The sequence below is a fragment of the Oncorhynchus masou genome, chromosome 2 (genome assembly GCF_036934945.1).
Source record: "Oncorhynchus masou masou isolate Uvic2021 chromosome 2, UVic_Omas_1.1, whole genome shotgun sequence".
NCBI lineage: Eukaryota > Metazoa > Chordata > Actinopteri > Salmoniformes > Salmonidae > Oncorhynchus > Oncorhynchus masou.
The window spans coordinates 44,414,384-44,423,475 of NC_088213.1; positions in this window are offsets into that span (position 1 = coordinate 44,414,384).

A 9,092-nucleotide genomic window follows, 5' to 3' on the forward strand; every position below is an offset into this window, starting at 1 on the left:
CAGCACTCCGACGCTTGATATTACATACGGTCCCTGATGTAGGCAAGACCCTTGACGGAATTACATCTACTAAAATGGTGGTGCCAGACTGCCAGCAACCAACTGTTGCCCTAGAACAGAGAAGCACTACTGCCTACACGAGAGGAAACTGGACCACATGTCCCCTGTATCTGAACAGAGGTGCTTAAGTGTATATGTAGTTACACGGGCTCTTAAGAAACCCCAGAGAGGCATTATCTGCCGACGTCAACTGTACACCAGAACGTCAGTAACATCCTCCGCCAGGACCAAACCTCGTTAAATCTAACAGCATGCCTAATTTATTTTCTCTCTAGGCAGGTTCTCCCTTGTCTGTCAGTGCTTTGTTTGATGGCGAACATGCGTTACAGCAGCTGAGTGGGTGATCCTGGCCTTGTTGCGTCTATCATCCGATGAAAGCGATGGGAACTTATCCATTTTGATTGAGGTATTGTAGCCCGTTGGCTTTGAAATGATAGTGACGATGAGGTTAAAGTGCAGACTGTCATCTTTAATTTGAGGGTATTTTCATCCATATCGGGTGGCAGGTAGCCTAATGGTTAAGAGCGTTGGGTCAGTAGCTGAAATGTTCGAAACGACCAAAACGACTCGTGACAAATCTGTTGACGTGCCCTTGAGCAAAGTACTTAACCCTAATTGCTCCTATAAATCGCCCTGGATAAGCGCATCTGCTAAATGACTAAAATGTAGAAATTACAGCAATTTTTGTACATAGCTCACCCGCCTCTCCCTCCCCCCAAATACCAAAGTATTTGGACTAAATTAACTTGTGTATTAAAAACTTCTTATGGCTGGGGGGCAGTATTGAGTAGCTTGGATGAATAAGGTGCCCAGAGTAAACTGCCTGCTACTCAGGCCCAGGAGCGAAGATATGCATATTATTAGTATATTTGGATAGAAAACACTGAAGTTTATAAAACTTTTTTAATGATGTCTGTGAGTATAACAGAACTCATATGGCAGGCGAAAACCTGAGAAAAAAATCCACCAGGAAGTGGGAAATCTGAGGTTTGTAGTTTTTCAACTCTTTGCCTATCCAAGATAGTGTAAATTTGGTCCAATTGCACTTCCTAAGGCTTCCACTAGATGTCAACAGTCTTTATAACCTTGTTTGAGGCTTCTACTGTGAAGGGAGAGCTGTTGAATGAGAGCTGTTTGAGTCAGGTGTCTGGCCGAATGCCATGTGCTCAGTCTCGCGCGTGCCCGTGAGAGTTAGCTGCGTTCCATTGCATTTCTAAAGACAGGAATTCTCCGGTTTAAATATTGTTGAAGATTTATGTTAACATCCTAAAGATTGATTCTAACCTAGTGGTTAGAGCATTGGGCCAGTAACCAAAAGGTTGCTAGATCGAATCCCTGAGCTGACTAGGTAAAAATCTGTCGTTCCTCCCACTCTTCCTAGACTGTCATTGTAAATAAGAACTTGTTCTTAACTGACTTGCCTAGTTAAATAAAAATGTTTGAATATTACATGTACTGTTCTGAGGGTTGAGTTACATACAGCAAATATCAAATTTGACTACAAGTCATTGTCATAATTAGCTTAGATGTTTTGTGAATAGCCATATAAAATATTCAGTGAAGGCCTGCTTTGTCAATTGCTTTAAATATGACATTTGGCGGCACGAGGGAGGATTACTGATGGAATAAGCTTGTCCTCATAGGCTGAGTTTTATGGTCTGATAGTTATTCCACATAACCATAAAAACAACAATGGAATATCCAATAATATGCAGATGATACAGTCTTATACTCAGCTGGCCTCTTCCCGGTGTCATGACGTTGGCCTGGGGGTAGGTTTATAACAGTCGTAAATACCTCTTCCCCCTTTTTCCTCTCTCTACCCTACTGATGTTACATTTGCAAACCCCTTGGTTAACATAGAGATTCTGCGAACATCAGAAGGTGGGGGGAAATTAACTCTATTCTGGTAATCCGACCAGACATTCTCATCAATGATAAGATGACATAAACTCTACAGTGGAAAGTCTACACACCAGAGTTATTGGATTCACATGGAATTGTTGTTCAATTTAAATGTTTGAATGTGAAATTATTCGTGATGGGATAAAATGTGATTTTTAGCTTCAAAAATGTGAGAATTGGGTTTTCATAAGGTTAGGGCTCTGCTCAATCAGTGGCCCTCCCCTGTGAAGGGTCATGGGTTATAAAACTTTTCAGACACACCCTTCTCGCTCCACTATATAAAGCCTTGACGAAAATGTAACCTCCTGTTCCGAGGATGTGACGGTCCGATGTCAGAATGGTTCAGATAATAACTACAGAGCGAAGCCAACATCAGCGTGAGCTTTGGTTGCGAATAGTATGAACCTTGAACTCTTATTCACAACAGAAGTGATACCTCCTAGCCGTTGAGTTAGCAACAGCAGCTGCAAACGAGGGTTAGGAAGAAACAGACAGAGTATCCCGTCTATCACACAACGACGTTACTACAAAGTATCCAATTGACCACCAGAGACATTCTTCAAAGGACAAAGGACTCGGTTTGGCAATACGGCCTTCCATCTACCACCAACCTACTGACGTGCAGCTCAGAGTAAATATTTATTGCATTTTCCTTTTCCAAATGGGCGGTAATTTAGAATGCATGAGATAGCACAGCTTCTTCCTTTGTTACTCAGTCTTCCCGCTCTTTCACTCAAACCCAGCCCCTTTTCTTTTGTGTAACAAGCTGTCATACCTGTTCTGCCCGCTAGGGACGTTTTCCTTTATGATGTAATCAAGTTATGATTAATTATTTGTATGTGTAATTCTGTGTGATTAGTTAAGTGTTTAGTAAATAAATAATTAAACCCAATTTTCTATCGCTGATTCAACTTGTTAGCCAGGGTTCGTGAAGATAACCAAGAATTTACAACTTTCAGATGAGACAAAATTAAGGTGACAATTAATACTGACTGCTATTCATGTAAAATATTACTAGGTCTTTAAGAGTTTATTCGGAAGATAACAGCTCTATAAATATTATTTTGTGGTGCCCCGACTCTCTCGTTAATTACATTTACATGATTAGCTCAATCAGGTGATATTAATAACGGATAAATTATTTTATAGAATAGCATGTCATATCACTTAATCCGGCATAGCCAAAGACACAACACTGGATTTTGTGTTAAACGCTCGAAAAAGGTTTCTTAATGTCCAACAAGCTTTCTCTGCTCTTAACACCTCCAAAACAAAGGTAATGTGGTTTGGTAAGAAGAATGCCCATCTCCCCTCAGTTGTGATTACTACCTCTGAGGGTTTAGAGCTTGATGTCGTCACCTCATACAAGTGCTTGGGTGTATGGCTAGACGGTGCACTGTTCCTTTCTCAGCACATATCAAAGCTGCAGGCTAAAGTTAAATCTAGACTTGGTTTCCTTTATCGTAATCGCTCCTCTTTCATCCCAGCTACCAAACTAAACCTGATTCGGTCCCCAAAGCACACACATCCCTGGGTCGCTCATCTTTTTAGTTCGCCGCAGCTAGCGACTGGAACGAGCTGTAACAAACCCCCAAACTGGACAGTTTTATCTCAATCTCTTCATTCAAAGACTCAATCATGGACACTCTTACTGACAGTTGTGGCTGCTTTGCATGATGTATTGTTGTCTCTACCTTCTTGTCCTTTGTGCTGTTGTCTGTGCCCAATGATGTTTGTACAGAATATGATTTTTCAACGCCGAAACTGATTCCAATTATTGGATGACGGAAAAAAGCCGATACCGATTAATCGGACGATAACATTTTTTAATTTTTAATTTATTTGTAATAATGACAATTACAGTACTTTTATTTTAGCTTAATATAATACATCAATCCAATCAATTTAGCCTCAAATAAATAATGAAACATGTTCAATTTGGTTTAAATAATGCAAAAACTAAGTGTTGGATAAGAAAGTAAAAGTGCAATATGTGCCATGTAAAAAAGCTAACGTTTAAGTTCCTTGCTCAGAACATGAGAACATGTGAAAGCTGGTGGTTCCTTTTAACGTGATTCTTCAATATTCCCAGGTAAGAAGTTTTAGGTTGATGGAATTATAGGACTATTTCTCTCTATACCGTTTGTATTTCATACACCTTTGACTATTGGATGTTCTTATAGGCACTTTAGTATTGCCAGTGTAACAGTATAGCTTCTGTCCCTCTCCTCAACCCTACCTGGGCTCGAACCAGGAACACATTGACAACAGCCACCCTCAAAGCATTTGTTACCCATCGCGCCACAAAAGCTGTGGCCCTTGCAAAGCAACTACTCAGAGCGAGTGACGTTTGAAACACTATTAGCGCGCACCCCGCTAACTAGCTAGCCATTTCACATCAGTTACACCAGCCTAATCTCGGGAGTTGATAGGCTTGAAGTCATACATTGCGAAGAGCTGCTGGCAAATGCACAAAAGTGCTGTTTGAATGAATGCTTACGAGCCTGCTGCTGCCTTCCATCGCTCAGTCAGACTGCTCTATCAAATATGAAATCATAGACTTAATTATAACATAATAACACACAGAAATACGAGCCTGAGGTTGTTAATATGCTCAAATCCGGAAACTATCATTTCAGTCAAATAAAACTAAATAATATTCTTTCAGTGAAATACGGAACCATTCTGTATTTTATCTAACGGATGACATCCATAAGTCTAAATATTCCTGTTTCATTGCACAACCTTCAATGTTATGTCATAATTACATACAATTCTGGCAAATTAGTTTGCATCGAGCCAGGTGGCCCCAAATTGTTGCATATACCCGGAGAAGAGAAGTGACACAATTTCTCTAGTTTAATATTGCATGCTAACATGAATTTATTTTAACTAAATATGCAGGTTTAAAAATATATACTTGTGTTTTGATTTTAAAGAAGGCATTGATGTTTACGGTTAGGTACACATTGGTGCAACGACAGTGCTTTTTTCGCAAATGCACTTTTGTTAAATCATCCGTTTGGCGACGTAGGCTATGATCCAGTGATAAATTAACAGGCACCGCATCGATTATATGCAACGCAGGACAAGCAAGATAAACTAGTAATATCATCAACAATGTAGTTAACTAGTGATTATGTTAAGATTGTTTTTTGAGATACGTTTAATGCTAGCTCGCAACTTACCTTGGTTCCTTGCTACACTCGCATAACAGGTAGTCAGCTTGCCACGTAGTCTCCTCATGGAGTACAATGTAATCGGCCATGATCGGTGTCCATAAATGCAGATTACCGATTGTTATGAAAACTTGGAATCGGCCAGTCCAATTAATCGGTCGACCTCTAGTTTGTACCATGTTTTGTGCTGCTACCATGTTATGCAGCTGTCATGTTGTGTTGTCATGTGTTGCTGCCTTGCTATGTTGTTGGCTTTGGTCTCTCCTTATGTAGTGTTGCGTTGTCTCTCTTGTCGTGATGCATGTTTTGTCCTAGATATAAATATTTTTTATCCCAGGTCCCGTCCCGGCTGGAGGCCTTTGGACTTTCGGGAAGGCCGTCATTGTAAATAAGAATTTGTTCTTGACCTACACACACTTATCTGGCTACACAAAATATTCAAATCAGTTCCTCCATCTATCTATCTATCCATCCACTCCTCCCTCACTATCCCTTTAAAACCTCTTTGGGATAGGGGGCAGCATTTTCACTTTTGGATAAATAGCGTGCCCAATTTCAACTTCCTGCTACTCATGCCAAGAATATAAGATATGCATATTATTAGTACACTCTGAAGTTTCTAAAACTGTTTGAATCATGTCTGTGAGTATAACAGAACTTATGTAGCAGGCAAAACCTAGAGGACTAACCATTCAGATTGCTTTTATTTTAGTGTAGTGTCAACAACGCAGCCACTGCCAGCTAGCCTACAAAGTCAACAACGCAGCCACTGCCAGCTAGCCTACTCCAGCAGTACTGTATCATTTCAATCAACTTTCTGAACATTCGAGACGTGTAGTCCACTTGTCATTCCAATCTCCTTTGCATTAGCGTAGCCTCTTCTGTAGCCTGTCAACTATGTGTCTATCTATCCCTGTTCTCTCCTCTCTGCACAGACCATACAAACGCTCCACACCGCGTGGCCGCGGCCACCCTAATCTGGTGGTCCCAGCGCGCACGACCCACGTGGAGTTCCAGGTCTCCGGTAGCCTCTGGAACTGCCGATCTGCGGCCAACAAGGCAGAGTTCATCTCAGCCTATGCCTCCCTCCAGTCCCTCGACTTCTTGGCACTGACGGAAACATGGATCACCACAGATAACACTGCTACTCCTACTGCTCTCTCTTCGTCCGCCCACGTGTTCTCGCACACCCCGAGAGCTTCTGGTCAGCGGGGTGGTGGCACCGGGATCCTCATCTCTCCCAAGTGGTCATTCTCTCTTTCTCCCCTACCCATCTGTCTATCGCCTCCTTTGAATTCCATGCTGTCACAGTTACCAGCCCTTTCAAGCTTAACATCCTTATCATTTATCGCCCTCCAGGTTCCCTCGGAGAGTTCATCAATGAGCTTGATGCCTTGATAAGCTCCTTTCCTGAGGACGGCTCACCTCTCACAGTCCTGGGCGACTTTAACCTCCCCACGTCTACCTTTGACTCATTCCTCTCTGCCTCCTTCTTTCCACTCCTCTCCTCTTTTGACCTCACCACCTTCCCCCCTACTCACAAGGCAGGCAATACGCTCGACCTCATCTTTACTAGATGCTGTTCTTCCACTAACCTCATTGCAACTCCCCTCCAAGTCTCCGACCACTACCTTGTATCCTTTTCCCTCTCGCTCTCATCCAACACTTCCCACACTGCCCCTACTCGGATGGTATCGCGCCGTCCCAACCTTCGCTCTCTCTCCCCGCTACTCTCTCCTCTTCCATCCTATCATCTCTTCCCTCTGCTCAAACCTTCTCCAACCTATCTCCTGATTCTGCCTCCTCAACCTCCTCTCTTCCCTTTCTGCATCCTTTGACTCTCTATGTCCCCTATCCTCCAGGCCGGCTCGGTCCTCCCCTCCCGCTCCGTGGCTCGACGACTCATTGCGAGCTCACAGAACAGGGCTCCGGGCAGCCGAGCGGAAATGGAGGAAAACTCGCCTCCCTGCGGACCTGGCATCCTTTCACTCCCTCCTCTCTACATTTTCCTCCTCTGTCTCTGCTGCTAAAGCCACTTTCTACCACTCTAAATTCCAAGCATCTGCCTCTAACCCTAGGAAGCTCTTTGCCACCTTCTCCTCCCTCCTGAATCCTCCTCCCCCCCCCCCTCCTCTCTGCAGATGACTTCGTCAACCATTTTGAAAAGAAGGTCGACGACATCCGATCCTCGTTTGCTAAGTCAAACGACACCGCTGGTTCTGCTCACACTGCCCTACCCTGTGCTCTGACCTCTTTCTCCCCTCTCTCCAGATGAAATCTCGCTTCTTGTGACGGCCGGCCGCCCAACAACCTGCCCGCTTGACCCTATCCCCTCCTCTCTTCTCCAGACCATTTCCGGAGACCTTCTCCCTTACCTCACCTCGCTCATCAACTCATCCCTGACCGCTGGCTACGTCCCTTCCGTCTTCAAGAGAGCGAGAGTTGCACCCCTTCTGAAAAAACCTACACTCGATCCCTCCGATGTCAACAACTACAGACCAGTATCCCTTCTTTCTTTTCTCTCCAAAACTCTTGAACGTGCCGTCCTTGGCCAGCTCTCCCGCTATCTCTCTCAGAATGACCTTCTTGATCCAAATCAGTCAGGTTTCAAGACTAGTCATTCAACTGAGACTGCTCTTCTCTGTATCACGGAGGCGCTCCGCACTGCTAAAGCTAACTCTCTCTCCTCTGCTCTCATCCTTCTAGACCTATCGGCTGCCTTCGATACTGTGAACCATCAGATCCTCCTCTCCACCCTCTCCGAGTTGGGCATCTCCGGCGCGGCCCACGCTTGATTGCGTCCTACCTGACAGGTCGCTCCTACCAGGTGGCGTGGCGAGAAATCTGTCTCCTCGCCGCGCTCTCACCACTGGTGTCCCCCAGGGCTCTGTTCTAGGCCCTCTCCTATTCTCGCTATACACCAAGTCACTTGGCTCTGTCATAACCTCACATGGTCTCTCCTATCATTGCTATGCAGACGACACACAATTAATCTTCTCCTTTCCCCCTTCTGATGACCAGGTGGCGAATCGCATCTCTGCATGTCTGGCAGACATATCAGTGTGGATGACGGATCACCACCTCAAGCTGAACCTCGGCAAGACGGAGCTGCTCTTCCTCCCGGGGAAGGACTGCCCGTTCCATGATCTCGCCATCACGGTTGACAACTCCATTGTGTCCTCCTCCCAGAGCGCTAAGAACATTGGCGTGATCCTGGACAACACCCTGTCGTTCTCAACTAACATCAAGGCGGTGGCCCGTTCCTGTAGGTTCATGCTCTACAACATCCGCAGAGTACGACCCTGCCTCACACAGGAAGCGGCGCAGGTCCTAATCCAGGCACTTGTCATCTCCCGTCTGGATTACTGCAACTCGCTGTTGGCTGGGCTCCCTGCCTGTGCCATTAAACCCCTACAACTCATCCAGAACGCCGCAGCCCGTCTGGTGTTCAACCTTCCCAAGATCTCTCACGTCACCCCGCTCCTCCGCTCTCTCCACTGGCTTCCAGTTGAAGCTCGCATCCGCTACAAGACCATGGTGCTTGCCTACGGAGCTGTGAGGGGAACGGCACCGCAGTACCTCCAGGCTCTGATCAGGCCCTACACCCAAACAAGGGCACTGCGTTCATCCACCTCTGGCCTGCTCGCCTCCCTACCACTGAGGAAGTACAGTTCCCGCTCAGCCCAGTCAAAACTGTTCGCTGCTCTGGCCCCCCAATGGTGGAACAAACTCCCTCACGACGCCAGGACAGCGGAGTCAATCACCACCTTCCGGAGACACCTGAAACCCCACCTCTTTAAGGAATACCTAGGATAGGATAAAGTAATCCTTCTCACCCCCCCCTTAAATGATTTAGATGCACTATTGTAAAGTGGCTGTTCCACTGGATGTCATAAGGTGAATTCACCAATTTGTAAGTCGCTCTGGATAAGAGCGTCTGCCAAATGA